The following is a 13,597-nucleotide window of genomic DNA, read 5'->3' on the forward strand; positions in this document are numbered from 1 at the left end:
TACAAAGAATACCTGGCCCAACCTGAGACTTTCATCATGGGATAAAACTATCTGTTAATACTGCTAATGATGCTTTGCTTGCTATGGTGCCTTCTCATAGCTGTCCTCAGAGAGGATCCACCTAGGATCAGATTGAAAGAGGTGCTGAAATTTATTTCCAAATATTGGGTGGAGAACAGGTAGCCTTATAGTAGAGTGGGAGAGGGAGGACAGAAGGACTCAGAGGGTGTAGGTGCTCCACAAAAAGACCAAGATTGAAAGAAACTTACAGAGACTGAAATACTAACCAAGGACCATGCATGAACTAGACTTAGGCCCCCTACCCATATATACCGAATGAGCAGCTTTGTCTTCATGTGGGTGCCACAATAAGGAGAATGGGGCTGTCTCTTCCATTGACTCTGTTGTCTGATATTTCATCACTTATCCCTGATGTGATTGCCTTGTCAGCCCACCAGGGAAGAGCACCTGCTCAGTCCTGATGCAACTAGATGTGGCAGAGTCGGTTGTTGTGTGGGGACTCCCCTTTTCTGAGGGGTATGAGAGGAAGGATTGGGAAAGAGAGAGGAGGTATGGGAATTGTAGGAAAGGAGGGGTCTCCTATTGTGATGTAAGGTGAATAAATAAATTCAGAAACGTATAGATTTAAACATAGGTTATGTTCTTTAACCAGAGCAATTAAGAGATGAGGACAGGCAGATGTATGAGTTTGAAAGATGTTTGTCCTAAAGAGCTTGTACCATAATACCCAGGGCAACAAAAGTAAACCCTGTGTAAAACAAACAAAACAGTCTGAAGACAACTCCTAACAAAAAGAAAAACACAGTTACAAATAAGAAAGGATCATGTTGATTATAAAAGTCAATGTCAACTCTTTATTTGCAAAGCTTTGAATCTTGATTTGTTCCATAAACAAAATTATGTGTAAAAATGGGCAAGCTTCAGTGCAGGCAGAGTCAATGGAAAAATCTCCCAATAAAGTTACGCCAGTCTTCATTAGACTTGGGTCACAAATATGTCTGTCACATATATTAGGCCAGGAGGCTGACAATGATACTCCAAGGTTGTAGAGAATACTGGGTGACTGCAGCAAACAGTCTCTTTAATTTTTTTTTTCATTTTGGGAGATGCTAATCTGCACTTCCAGTTTACTCAGGTAATCAAGTTTTATTCCTTCTCAAGTCTCTGATGGGATTGAAGAAAAGACACTTCAGTCTTACCATTAAGCCTTAGTGTTTAGGGGTTAAGATGTTTTTAGGTCTAGATAGATACTTTAGGTTGATAAAGATGAGATATGATAAATACTGATTTACCTTCACAAATTTAGACCCAACAAGATAGGAAAGATGTTTACTTCAAGAATGCCAAATACATATAGCTGAAGCATTATGAATATAACATTTATATAATTTCTGATTGTTCTATGATTCTACTCATATGTACTTTATTTTATTTATGTGTAATAATATAAATATACATGTAAAAATGAAAAGTAATAAAAAATTAAAATATAAAAACAAATCCTAGTGATGATTATTTGTAATATTTTTTATCTTTAAAAATGATGTAATTTCAGTAGTGTGCATGTATGTAGGTGTGCATCTTTGCATATTGTGCACATATGAGTTCATATAACCTTACACCCCAAAAGAGAGCATCAGTTTGGGCTTTTTGGACCTCTTGTTACAGGTGGTTGAGAAAATAATTTTGTCAGGATTAGACTGGATATTGAATCATGTCCTCTACGACAGCAAGACATACTATTTACTGCTGAGTCATCAATCCATCCTTTGTAACATTTTACTTTCTGCTTATCAATACATTGCTCTCTCTTCTAGGTTCAATTACTTTAACTCAAATAATCACATCATGGGTATTTTACCTACCCCTGTAAGGGTAACATGGTTTAAACTTCATCTGCAAACAACAGCTCACTTTCTAGAATCTCTCTGTATTTCACTCTCACTATTGAACTTTTGTGAAACTCACTGATTAATTCAAGTATTAAAGAAAGATCTTTGAGTTGATTTTTGCCATTATGTATGTTAGAGCAGAAAAGAACATTTCCACTCTGTGCATATGACAAAAAGTTAAGTCTTGTGAAAAAAAGAGGTTTAGTGCATAGAAAAAGTAGAAAATATTACTAGATAGGATACTAATTAGCATCACTATTAGAAGAAATGATTTATCTCTGACCTTTTGCATAAAATTTCTTTCAGGTCTCAACAAAATTATGTAGAACTTAGGAACAAAGATGCATCCAAGCATCCCTGCAGTGGAAGCCAAGATGGAGGAGATCTCCACAGGAACCATAACCTTGCCCTTGGTGCTATGACATACAGGGAAGAAGCTGACCCAGACACTGAAGAACACAAGCATGCTGAATGTCAGCCACTTGGCTTCATTGAAGGTGTCAGGCAGGTTTCTTGTCAGGAAAGCCACAGTGAAGCTTCCAATGGCCATGCAGGCCAAATATCTAAAGACAAAGTAGAATGCAGTAACTGGGCCCTTGTTGCACACAAGGATGATGTGGCAATGTTCAGAGGGTGCATCAATATCAACAAATGGGGATGATGCTAGCCAAATTGCACACAGGACTCCTTGGTATAGGAAGCACATGAAAATGATGTAGTTAGGTACCCCTGATTTCATAATATGTTTCATCCTTCTTCTGGGGCTTGTGACTTTAAAAGGCAGAACTACAGTGATTGTTTTTGGCAGAACTGTGAAAACAGCCACAATGAATACAATTCCAAATGTGGTCTGCTGCAGGGTGCAGGTGGCTGAGTTTGGAAGCCCAAGGAAGAGCAAGGAGCAGAGGAAACAGAACATGAGTGATATAAGTAAGAGGTAGCTGAGGGTTTTGTTATTGGCCTTTACAATAGGAGTGTCATGGTGCTTCACAAAGACCCCAAGACCCACAGCAGTGAATGCAGTGAAGCACAGAGCTACTAAGGCAAGAGCCATACCTAATGGATCTTCATAGCTCGGAAAGACCACAGATTTGTCCATACAGTGGTTCTGCTCAGAGTTGGCATACTGTTCCTCTGGACACATTGATCCACATCTGATAAGGAAAGGGAGGTTTTATTAGTGCTGCTTTAGCATTTTATTGATAGGATATTGGAGAATCATTGTGATGTGCACATTTTAATATTGATTATGTAATTTAATTACATTGTTGCACGTCACTCTTTTTCTTTTATAATTCTCACATTTTTAAAGGAAAGATAAAGCAATCTTTTCTGGATTTTGTTGATGATATCATTTATAATGTCTGTAAGTACAGTGTTCTTATATCATTCTTGGTGCAATATTGAAATGACTTAGACTCTTGGATTCATAGAAGATAAATTCATTAACAACAGTGTACCTGAGTGTATTTTAAAATCACCAAATTCTGTACACTCATTGTGTCTTGAAGTCTTTGAGTGTTTTATCGCTATTAACTCTATGACAGATGGAGACTCCATCTTTTACTGTGACAAGACCTTGTTTCTTGTTTCAATTCACCATCCCAAACACAGTAATATACAAGTAACTTAAATGGAATCATTGAGTTGTAAAAGTAACAAGAAATCTCATGAATCTGAGGTTTATGGAATTATAAAGGGGATGTAGGAGGGTGAGAGTGATAGTTGAAGGAAATATGAATACAATGATAATGATTAAAAACTGTGAAAATATTAAATAATGATACTCTCAGCTGTATGGTTATCTGGCCATAGGGACCAGGACTCCTGAACTTGTTAATGAGAAGCAACAGCATGAACATTGAAGGTTGAAAAATTTATGCACACTGAGCACTAAAAAGCCTTTCATCTTGATTTCATTTTGTTTGGGGACATTCTACCCCTTTCTCATTTCTTACTTTTAACTTCTATGAGACCCAGACCCTGTGAATGTGCTCAAGGCTGAAGTACACATTGATAAACATAATGAGCAAGATAACACAAGGGTTCCAAGAGTGGTAAGCAAGATTATTTATGTTACCCAATAGTTCTCTATTCATAAGTTGGAATGCCAAAAATGACAACTGTAATAAATGTGATTGCAATTGTATTCAATCATTGGATAATTACAGAAAGTGATGACATGCCTCCATGTATATTATTATTTTTAGCTAGAGCAATGCAGTATAGACAGATGTAATCAGTTAATTTTGGTTATAAGCCTTAGGTAGTTGACTCAAATTTGAAAAGAATATATTGCTTTTGCAGAAAACCTGAGTTCAAATCCCAGCACTTATGTCAGATGTCTCAAAAGTACATGTAACTCTATCTACCTGTCCTTTAGTAGCCTCTCACCTGTATCTGCAGATGTGACATGCATCCTCTTACCCCAAAACATAAACCTAATTACCATCATAAAAATAATTTTGTGGAACTTTTTTGGTATTCATTAATGTAATTAGCCTCTATTATTACTTGTTTTTATACTTAAAACACTTCATTACTCTAATGATGTATGTTGCAATGTGTATATGTAAGAGGCCATCCACTAGGAGTTGGTTACCTACTCCCTCTACATGGATCCTGAGCATGAATTCAGGTCATCAGCCTTAGTGGCAAGAGATTTAACATCTGAGTCATCTCAATTGCCTCTACCATCCTTTAGGAACTTTTATTTAATTATATAGGATGACAGGCAAAGACATGAAAAAGTATCTGTTGGCCATTTGTAGTAGTCACCTTTAAATAAATAATCATTTGGATAATACGTTCTGTGTAGGTGCCAATAATATTTTAATTTTGGTTACTGTATTATTTCCATACAAATTACTCTAACATACTACATTATACATTATTGATTGGTTGCTGTATATAAAATATTGACTACAAGAATGCTCATAGTTCCTACATCATCTCTGAGCATTTATCCACAGGTGCTTGGATTCATATAGCATCAGATATTTGAAAACGGGACACTGGATATTACGCAAACTCTTCCATCCCAAATTTAGTTTCTCAGAATTTACAACAAATATTTTCCCTTTATATTAATAAAATAGAGGACTTGTGATTCATAACTAACACTGAAATGGCAGGATCCATCCAGCATGTCTGAAGCCAGTTTCTGTTTTTCAAGAGGTCCTCTACATAATCGGTGTGCACAAACTCATGTAGGGACACATATCCAAAGGGAATAAACAAATATTTGTAAAGGGAATAAACAAATATTTGTAAAGATATGCAACTGGAATCTAATATATAGATAGTTTTAGAAGATATTAGTCATTAAGAAAATATATATAATTCATGCAAATTGAAGTTTGATTATCAAAACACTGAGAAAATGTGATCCTCCATCAATTGAAAATGAGTCACAGTGTCCATAACAACATAAGGTTTCTTGGTGTTGTTGTTCAAAAAATTGTTAATATTTATATTTCTACAAACACCTGCTTAGGAAAGTTGTTATGTAGTATTTGTGCCATTGGTTTTTAGGAAACTTAAGTATATATCAAAGTGGATGGGAGATGATCACAATTGTGAAGGCTTCTGCACAACAATAAATACTAATTTGTCTCATTAGAAATTTCATTCTCTGGGATTGGGCTGCATTTAAAACAGCATTTGACTGTTCCCTCTTTCCAAAATTTTCTGAATCCAGGACCACAGTCAGAACTACACACAAAGGGCAATATCTGAGAAAAATTAGACACATGTTTATTTCAGAATTTTTACCTACTTCTTCCATATACTTATATTAGCCTGTTCAGTTATGAATAAGCTTATTCTCTGTACAAGAACTTAGTACATTGTATAGTATCAAGCATAGAAATGTATGGAAACAAATTGAAAAAGTGAGTTGCTTCCCAACTCCTAGAAATGTAAGACCAAGAAGTGATGGTGTGCTGTTTGCAAACACTACAGAGACTTTTGCCAGATTTTCTTAGTTAATGATTGTCAACTCGACAACAAGTACTGTAAAAAGACAGTGGAAATTTTAATTCAAGAATTATATCCATCACACTAGACTGTTCTTATACCTGTGAGGCATTCTATTCATTGGCATTTTATGTATGAGTGGCCATCCCACTGTGCATGGTGCTCTTCCTAGGCAGGTTTCTTTGGGAATTCAAGCAGAGCAAGTCAGTAAACAGAGGTTTTTCAGGGTTTACTTCCAATCCACAGATTTCTGCCTTGTCTTTCCTTGTCTATAATTGCTGAGATAAATCAACTGTTTTTCTCACTTTACTTAAGGTCAGTATTTAATCACAAAAACAGATTAGCAGTATAAGACTAAAAGACTTATGCAACAAGTGAAATTTTTTTCCAAATCTCAGATATCCAACATGTCCTCCAATAAGTTGACATTGTAAACTTTGACAACCTTAGTGAAACAAGAAAAAGAGTTTTAAAAACAAAGTTAAAAAAAGAAAAAGAGTTAATATAGAAATCTTGGTTTATTTTCTGGTGAGAAAGTACTGAATTGGTGTATATTGAGCTGAGTGGAGTGTTTTCTGAAGTAAAAAGGCTTCACAGTGGCTGGAATACAGGAGATACTTGAATAAAAGATTGTTTAATGTTAAAAACAAATTATTAAGGTAAAATAAAATATTGAACTGGAGGGGTTGTTGCATGACAATCAAGATAGAAACTGGGGACTGAATTGAAAATCTGATCCATATTTGCCTGCATGTTTTGAATTTTTTTTCTTCATTCAATCTCTTATGTATGGGCTCGTCCGATTATCTCCACTAATGCACAGTATCATTTGTTGTTTTTGTTTGTGACACACGTTACACAGTGTAGTGTAGGTAGTCTTAATTTTTTAATTTAGACTAGGGCACTTTTACCCTTATTTTTTATATAATGCTTTTAAATTTTTATTTTTAAATTTGGTGAGAATTTAAGATCTGTTTTGAAGAAGAGTGTAGTAAATGCACAGTGTTTTCCAATCCATGCTCATTTCTTTAAGGCAGTGTATCCATATGAGCCCTGGCTGGCTTAGAGTCAATATGTAGCACAGACTTGATGCAAAAGGAAGGAGACTTTCTTTTTTTTAATGTTCACTTTACATCCTGATTTGTAGTCCCCCTCCTTTATACTTTCCCCCCTTTCTCCCTTCCTTCCTTCATAATCCTCAGAAAGGGCAGCACTGGTCCCCCAACATCTGCTCTCAGGTTATAAAATCTCACCTGGCCTACCAGTATCCTATTCCTGGCAATGCCATGAAACCAGGGGGAAGTGATCAATGTGTGTGGCCACAGTCCATGTCACTAGAAGTCCCCACCTTCAAATTATGGAACCCACAAGGAGACTGTGCTGCCTATATACTACATCTTAGAAGACTGTCTTAGTCCTCACCATTATGGTCTTTGCTTGATAAATCAGTCCTTCAGCACCCTTTCCTCCACTCAGATTTGTGTGCTTCATTGGGCTCCTTGTGGAGTTCCTGACCCTTCCAGGCCCCTGTATTCCATAACTCTTCTATAAGATTCTCTGTGCTCCAACAAAATATTTGGTTGTGTGCCTCAGCTTCTGCTTAGATCTCCTACTTGTTGCAGTCATTCAGAGGACCTCTCTGTTAGGGTACTTTTCCTTTTCTTCACTTGCTTCATGTGTCTATTCTATTTGTCCTTTTGAATGAGAGTTAAACATTCTTCCTAGGGCCCTCCTTGTTATTTAGTTTCTTTAGGTATGTGCATTGTTGTGTGGTTATAATCTAGTAATTGGCTAATATCCACTTATAAGTGAGTCTATGCCACATGTATCTTTCTGAGTCTGGGTTACATCACTTATGATGATTGTTTCTAGTTTCATCCATTTGCCTGCAAATATCAAGACTTCCTTGTTTTTACAATCTGACTTAAATGTACAACAGTTTCTCTATCCATTCTTCAGTTAAGGGAAAGGTAGGTTGTTTCAAGATTCTGGCTATCACAAATAAAAACTGCTGTGAACATTCTTGAGCAAAATTTACTTGTTGTATGGTGGTGCATCTTTCAGGTATATGCCCAGGAGTGTATACTTGGGTCATGAAGTAGCTATATTTCCAGTTTTCTGAGAAATCACCAGATTGATTTCCAAAATGGTTGTACAAGTTTGCATTCTTGCCAGGAATTTAGGAGTGTTCTTCTTTCTCCTCATCCTTTCCAGCAGGTGCTATCACTCGATATTTTTATCTTAGACATTCTGAGAGGTATAAGATTGAATCTCAGAGTGATTCTGATTTGATTATTTGTCAGGAGCCATAGGACCTTGTCTGACCTGCCCCAGTGGCTGAGAGGCACTGCTGGCTGAAAGCCACAGCTGTCTGCATACTTGAAATAATTATTCTGCCTGGCAACCACAAAAGATCCAGCCTGACCTTGAGAAAGAGAACATTCGGTGTATTGCAACTTCTGAATAATCGCCCCACTCCACACCTACTGTCCTTGGGCCTGGCCCAGAAGATTTTGTAACTCTCCACTGCATTCCTTCCTAACCCCCGCCCTCCCAGAAGCTTATTTTAAATTTGGATACCCCCTTACAATAAATGGCCCTCAACAAGCAACGTTTCCCTGGGCCCCTGTCTCTCTCTTGCCCAATTCTTTATTCACAGGTCGCAACCCTCCTCGCCACTCCACGAATAACTGAACCCGCGGGTCGGGGACAAGTGGCGCCCGACGTGGGGTACGAGGCATGGATCGCCCCCGGATAGATTAAGGGATCCTGCTTGGTTTTTCATAACTCGTCCTGCGCACCCGGCTGGTCTTGTTATTAGGTGAGTCATCCATCCGCATTTTCTCAAGAATGGGCCATTCTATGTCCAAGGAAGTCCGATTCGTTAAGGACTTAAAGGAAACTCTCAGAGAGAGAGGCATTCGGGTTAAAAAGAAAAACTTGGTGCAATTCTTTGTCTTTATTGCTGATACGTGTCCATGGTTTATGATTGATGATCCTACTATTCACTCTAAAAAATGGCAAAAGGTGGGCAGGGAACTAAACGCCTTAATTGAAAAAGAAGGCAATGATGCAGTCAAACACAGTGTATTCTCTTACTGGGGGCTTATTAGAGATGTGATCGAATCAGCTGAAAACGATAGTGGCCAAAAACAACTTCTTTCCATTGCTGAATTATGCCTGCGTGAGTCCCTCCCGCCCTCTCGCCAATCTTCTCGTGCTCCCTTCTGCTCTTCTATCCAACGGTCCTCTTTTACCCTGATTGATATGCCCTCTAATAGTTCCCAGCCCGACCCCTTGCCCCCTTTAGCACAGACCTCGGACCAGGCCGCTCCTCCACAACCCGCCCTGTCTCTATCCCCCCTTCTTCTTCCCTCTACCCGACTCTGCGTCTCCATGCTTATGAAGATCCTGCCTCTTCTATGGAACATGGCTATTCCTCTTTCTGTGCGCCTGTTATCCCTCTTAACAGTAAAAATTCCAAGACCGCCCTCTCCATCCACTAAAAAGTCTTCGCCCCCCCCTGTCCTTTTTGTTAATCCTGGAGATTCCCTTAACCCTGACGACGCCACAGCCCTTGAAGAAAAAGCCGCTTGATATCATTCCGAAGAGTGGCCACCTCTCTTCCCATCCCTTACAGCTTCATCCGCGCTCTGGACCTCAGCTGGACAGGTGTCTTCAAAAAGCTTCATGTAGCTTCTGAACCAACTGCAAGGCTTGCAGGAGTTGGTACTTTCTGGGTGCTCCTGGCTCTCCATCTCTGCTCTGGGCTCCGCCCCACTGCCCGCACTGTGACTCCTGGACCTCCACTGGATTGAGGATGTTAAAGACTCCCAGCTTTGTGAGCTGCTACTGACTCCACCAGACACCAAACTGGGACAAATCGAGAGCCTCAGCCAACTGCAGGGGGTGGCATAACTTCTCCCCGCAGGCCTGGAGCTCACTGATGCCTCCCTGAGTCTCCTATTGTGCCATGCTTTGTGCCATGCTCCCCAGCTCAGTGCCCTCAACTTGAGTAACTGCGTCCATGATGGAGACCTCAGTGTCCACAGCATTACAGTGCCCACAACCCCTCTCCAGGAGACGCTGATGCACCTCAATCTCTCTGGATGCCACCGCCCCATGGACCACTGCCTTCCACTCTTTCATTGCTGCCCAGGTCTTCGCCACCTGGACCTGTGCTCCTGCTGCCAGCTCTCACCCGAAGCTTGTTCTGTTTTGCAGCTGCTGGGCCCCCTAGCCCCTTCCATTGCCCAGAGTAGAAACTACTTCTTAAGGACAGCTCCTGGACCTCTTGCCTTCTTTTCACCCCCAGATGGGAGGCCAGGTTATTTTCTTCATGACTTGACATCCTTCAGTTTAATATCTTGGAGTTTCTGCCCAAGGACATGAGCCAGCCTTCCCCTTTCCCACCTACATTGATGTCTTTGGGAATCTTTGCTTCCCATCTCTGCCTTCCACCTGCTTCACTGTCCATCCCCTTGGGGGCATGGGTCAAGAGGTATGGGGGAAGTGCTGAGCCAAGGGGATGGTGGGAGGGGTGGTCAAGGTGCAAGTCTTGAGCAGGGAAGAGTGAGGGGGAAGTATACTGGGAGCCACAGTGCCGTGGGAAGTGATGGATGGGTGTGGGGAGGGCAGAGAGCAGACCAACAAGGGTTCAGGGAACAAAGACCGGTTGGGTGGCATGGGGTCCAAAAAGAGGAAACCAGAGGAGCAGTTGGGAATCCAGGTGTCAGGAAGGGGGCTCTACAAGCCAGGAAATGCCAGGATTGGGGACTGGGAGAGGAGCAGATGTGGAGCTCGTTCCCTCTCTGGGGTTACCCCTCTCCCTTCCCTCTGCCTAGAGTTCAGTTTTTTCCCTGACCCTGACTCCTTGAACATCATTGAAAATGGCGGCTATTGTAAGGGGTGGGGGGCTTCGAGTCAACCTGCTGTTCAGCTCATGGCCCAGGGGAGTGGTGAGGGGTAGCCTAGACTGCTGCCTGGCTCTCAACACAGTACTTGAACATGCATCTGTACTGAAGTGCTACTTGAACCTGGGGAATCTCAGACCTAGGGAACTGTGATGTGAGGCGTCCAGCTTGACCTAAACTGGGCTAGTGCTCTTGGGCATTACTGTCTCCAACAGCTCCACCACTCTGACCTGGTGGGGGGATGTCAGCTTAAAGATGGGCAAGATGCGACTCCTCCAGCTTGGCTCATCCCATTCTTTCATCTTCATGGAAGCTTGTTTCTCATTTGCCCAGGGAACTGCCACTCTTGGTTGCCATGGAAATAGCAGCCAATGGACACCTCTGGGAACTTAGTTAAAAGACTCTTGATACCTCCCCTCTCCTCACTTCTTTCCATCTTCCAGTGTAGGAGTGGGGTCTCTAGAGCCTGAGGGAGGAATTGGGTCCAGATCACACTCAATTTAGGCCAGAGGGAACTGGATTGTATCACATGGTGGTGGGGAGAGGGGACTCTATCCACTTACCTCAGGTAACAAGAAGGTGCTCGGGTTGCGAGTGGGGACTGAGCAGACCAAAGGCAGGTGGGGGGTGCACCTGGGATTGGAGAAAGGCTTGACCATGAGGCTGCTTGAGGGAAGGAAGAAAGCACCCCGGCAAGGGGCAAATGTGGGACCCAGCTGAGTTGGATCCCTAAACCCCCAAGTCTGTAAAATACTGGGTGCTATAAAACTCAGGATCTTCTAAAAACAAAACAAAAAAACAAAACCCCATTGCTTTAAGTTCAGTGATGATTATTACATTCTCACAAAACCACAAACCTCAATGTCAGGAATCTGATTTGTGTTCTTAAGGTGTTCATCTAAGAACGGAAACAAGGAAACAATGACTTAACTGATGTCACCATTTGAATCATAACCCCATTAGAGCTGTGCTGTAGAACTGCCAGTTTAGTTTCATACTACCTAGATATTGCAAAAGAAATACACATTGAATATGTGGTAGGTATATGTACAAAACCTTCTGTAAGCAAAAAGTCCACAGCATTGCTAGTGTTAGTCATAGACTTGTAGTAATGTTGCTAAGATCAGTGAGAGGACAGTTTATGATAATCATGAATGTTGTTGTGGAGAAGCCCTAATCTCATACAATGTCTATGAGGAACAAGAATCAAGCTGAATACAATGTGGAAACCTTTCATATTTTATTCTTAATGGGTGTATCCTATGTCACAATGGATACAAGCCATGTGAGGATAGGGATATTGAAAGAAGCCACATACCTCTCTCCAGAACACTGAGAAGATATGTAGGAGTTCTCACTTTGCTTAGACTTTATGAATGTGATACAAGTTTACAATTAATTTGTTTTCCAATGTTACTGTGAACATCCACAAACTCATACTACAGAAAATCTCTATGAGTACTAAGAATGTGAAAATTCTTCTGTTTGTCCTGGTTCACTTTTCAAATGTGGTATGACTCACACTACAGAAAAATTTGTGAATGCAGTCAGTGTGGTAAAGCTCTGAGTTCTTCCGGTTCTCTTCAAATATATGAAAAGCATCATATAGAAAAACGATGATATAAATGTGAGCTATGTAATAAATGCTCTCACTACCATAGGTATCTTCAGAGACTCAACACATAGAGAAGGGGAACACCACGAATGTAAACAAAGTGATAAAACCTTACAATCTGGTTCCTCTTTACCATTAGACCCAATTGTAAAATTAATTCACAGAGAAAATTAATTCAGTGTAGTGAGTGTGGGAAAGCTTTCACATGCTCTAATTATCTCTGCAGACATGAAAGAAGTCACGCGGGAGAGAAACACTCTGAATATTCTCAATGTGGTAAAGCCTTCGCACATCAGAGCCATCCTCAAAGGTATGAAAGAATTCACTGTGGAGAGATACTCTAAAGGTGTTTAATATGGTGAAACCTTTGCACATCACAGTTTCCAATATCATAAAAGAACACATAGTAGAGAGAAACCCTATGAGTTTAATGATTATAGTAAAGCCTTTGCATGTCCCAGTCATCTTCGAAAGCATGAAAAAGTTCATACTGGAGAGAAACCCTGTGAGTGTATTTACTACGGTGAAGCCTTTGCACATTTCTGTAGTCTTCATCATTGTGAAAGAATTCATACTGGAGAGAAACCTTATGAGTTTATTTAATAAGGTGAACCCTCTGCACATTTCTGCTGGAGGCCAGCCAGCTTGAACACTACAGGGTAAACTGAGGCAGGACATAGAGTTGGTGACTGATCACTCACCAATCTTTTCTCTGATGGGATCAGTCTTGATTTACTGGAGCTGGTTCTCCCTTTGGCCAGCAGCTGATGGCCAGTATTGCTTGTGACTAGCAAAGAAGAAAAATAAAAAAGAGGGAGTATTCACAAACACAGACACACACACACACACACACACACACACACACACACACACACACACACACACATTTGGTGGATGAAGCAAGGCAAGCTCCAACAACTTTATTTTTTCTCATAGCTTACATATCCGAACAAACACCTTCCAAGCAGTATGAAAGTTACAATTTGATTACATTCTATTTTTCTTTAAGTGAATGGTCATTGAAAAACAGTATATGCCCCAATATTTTTACGTGAAAATCTTTTTACACATTACAAGTGAAGAAAACAAATTATTCTCAAGAACCCACATACATTCCCAACTAAGCAATGTGTTATAGATGAACAAAGTGTAAGCAAGCAAGGTAATTTTTCAGCCAG

The 13,597-nt window shown here is 40.4% G+C and overlaps 1 pseudogene; it reads left to right on the forward strand.

Moving 5' to 3' along the window:
• The first annotated feature begins 2,740 nt into the window (after window positions 1-2,740).
• LOC127208591 (F-box/LRR-repeat protein 19-like) lies at window positions 2,741-10,234 on the forward strand (annotated as a pseudogene).
• Window positions 10,235-13,597: the final 3,363 nt, after the last annotated feature.

Source organism: Acomys russatus, chromosome 25, assembly GCF_903995435.1.
Source record: "Acomys russatus chromosome 25, mAcoRus1.1, whole genome shotgun sequence".
NCBI lineage: Eukaryota > Metazoa > Chordata > Mammalia > Rodentia > Muridae > Acomys > Acomys russatus.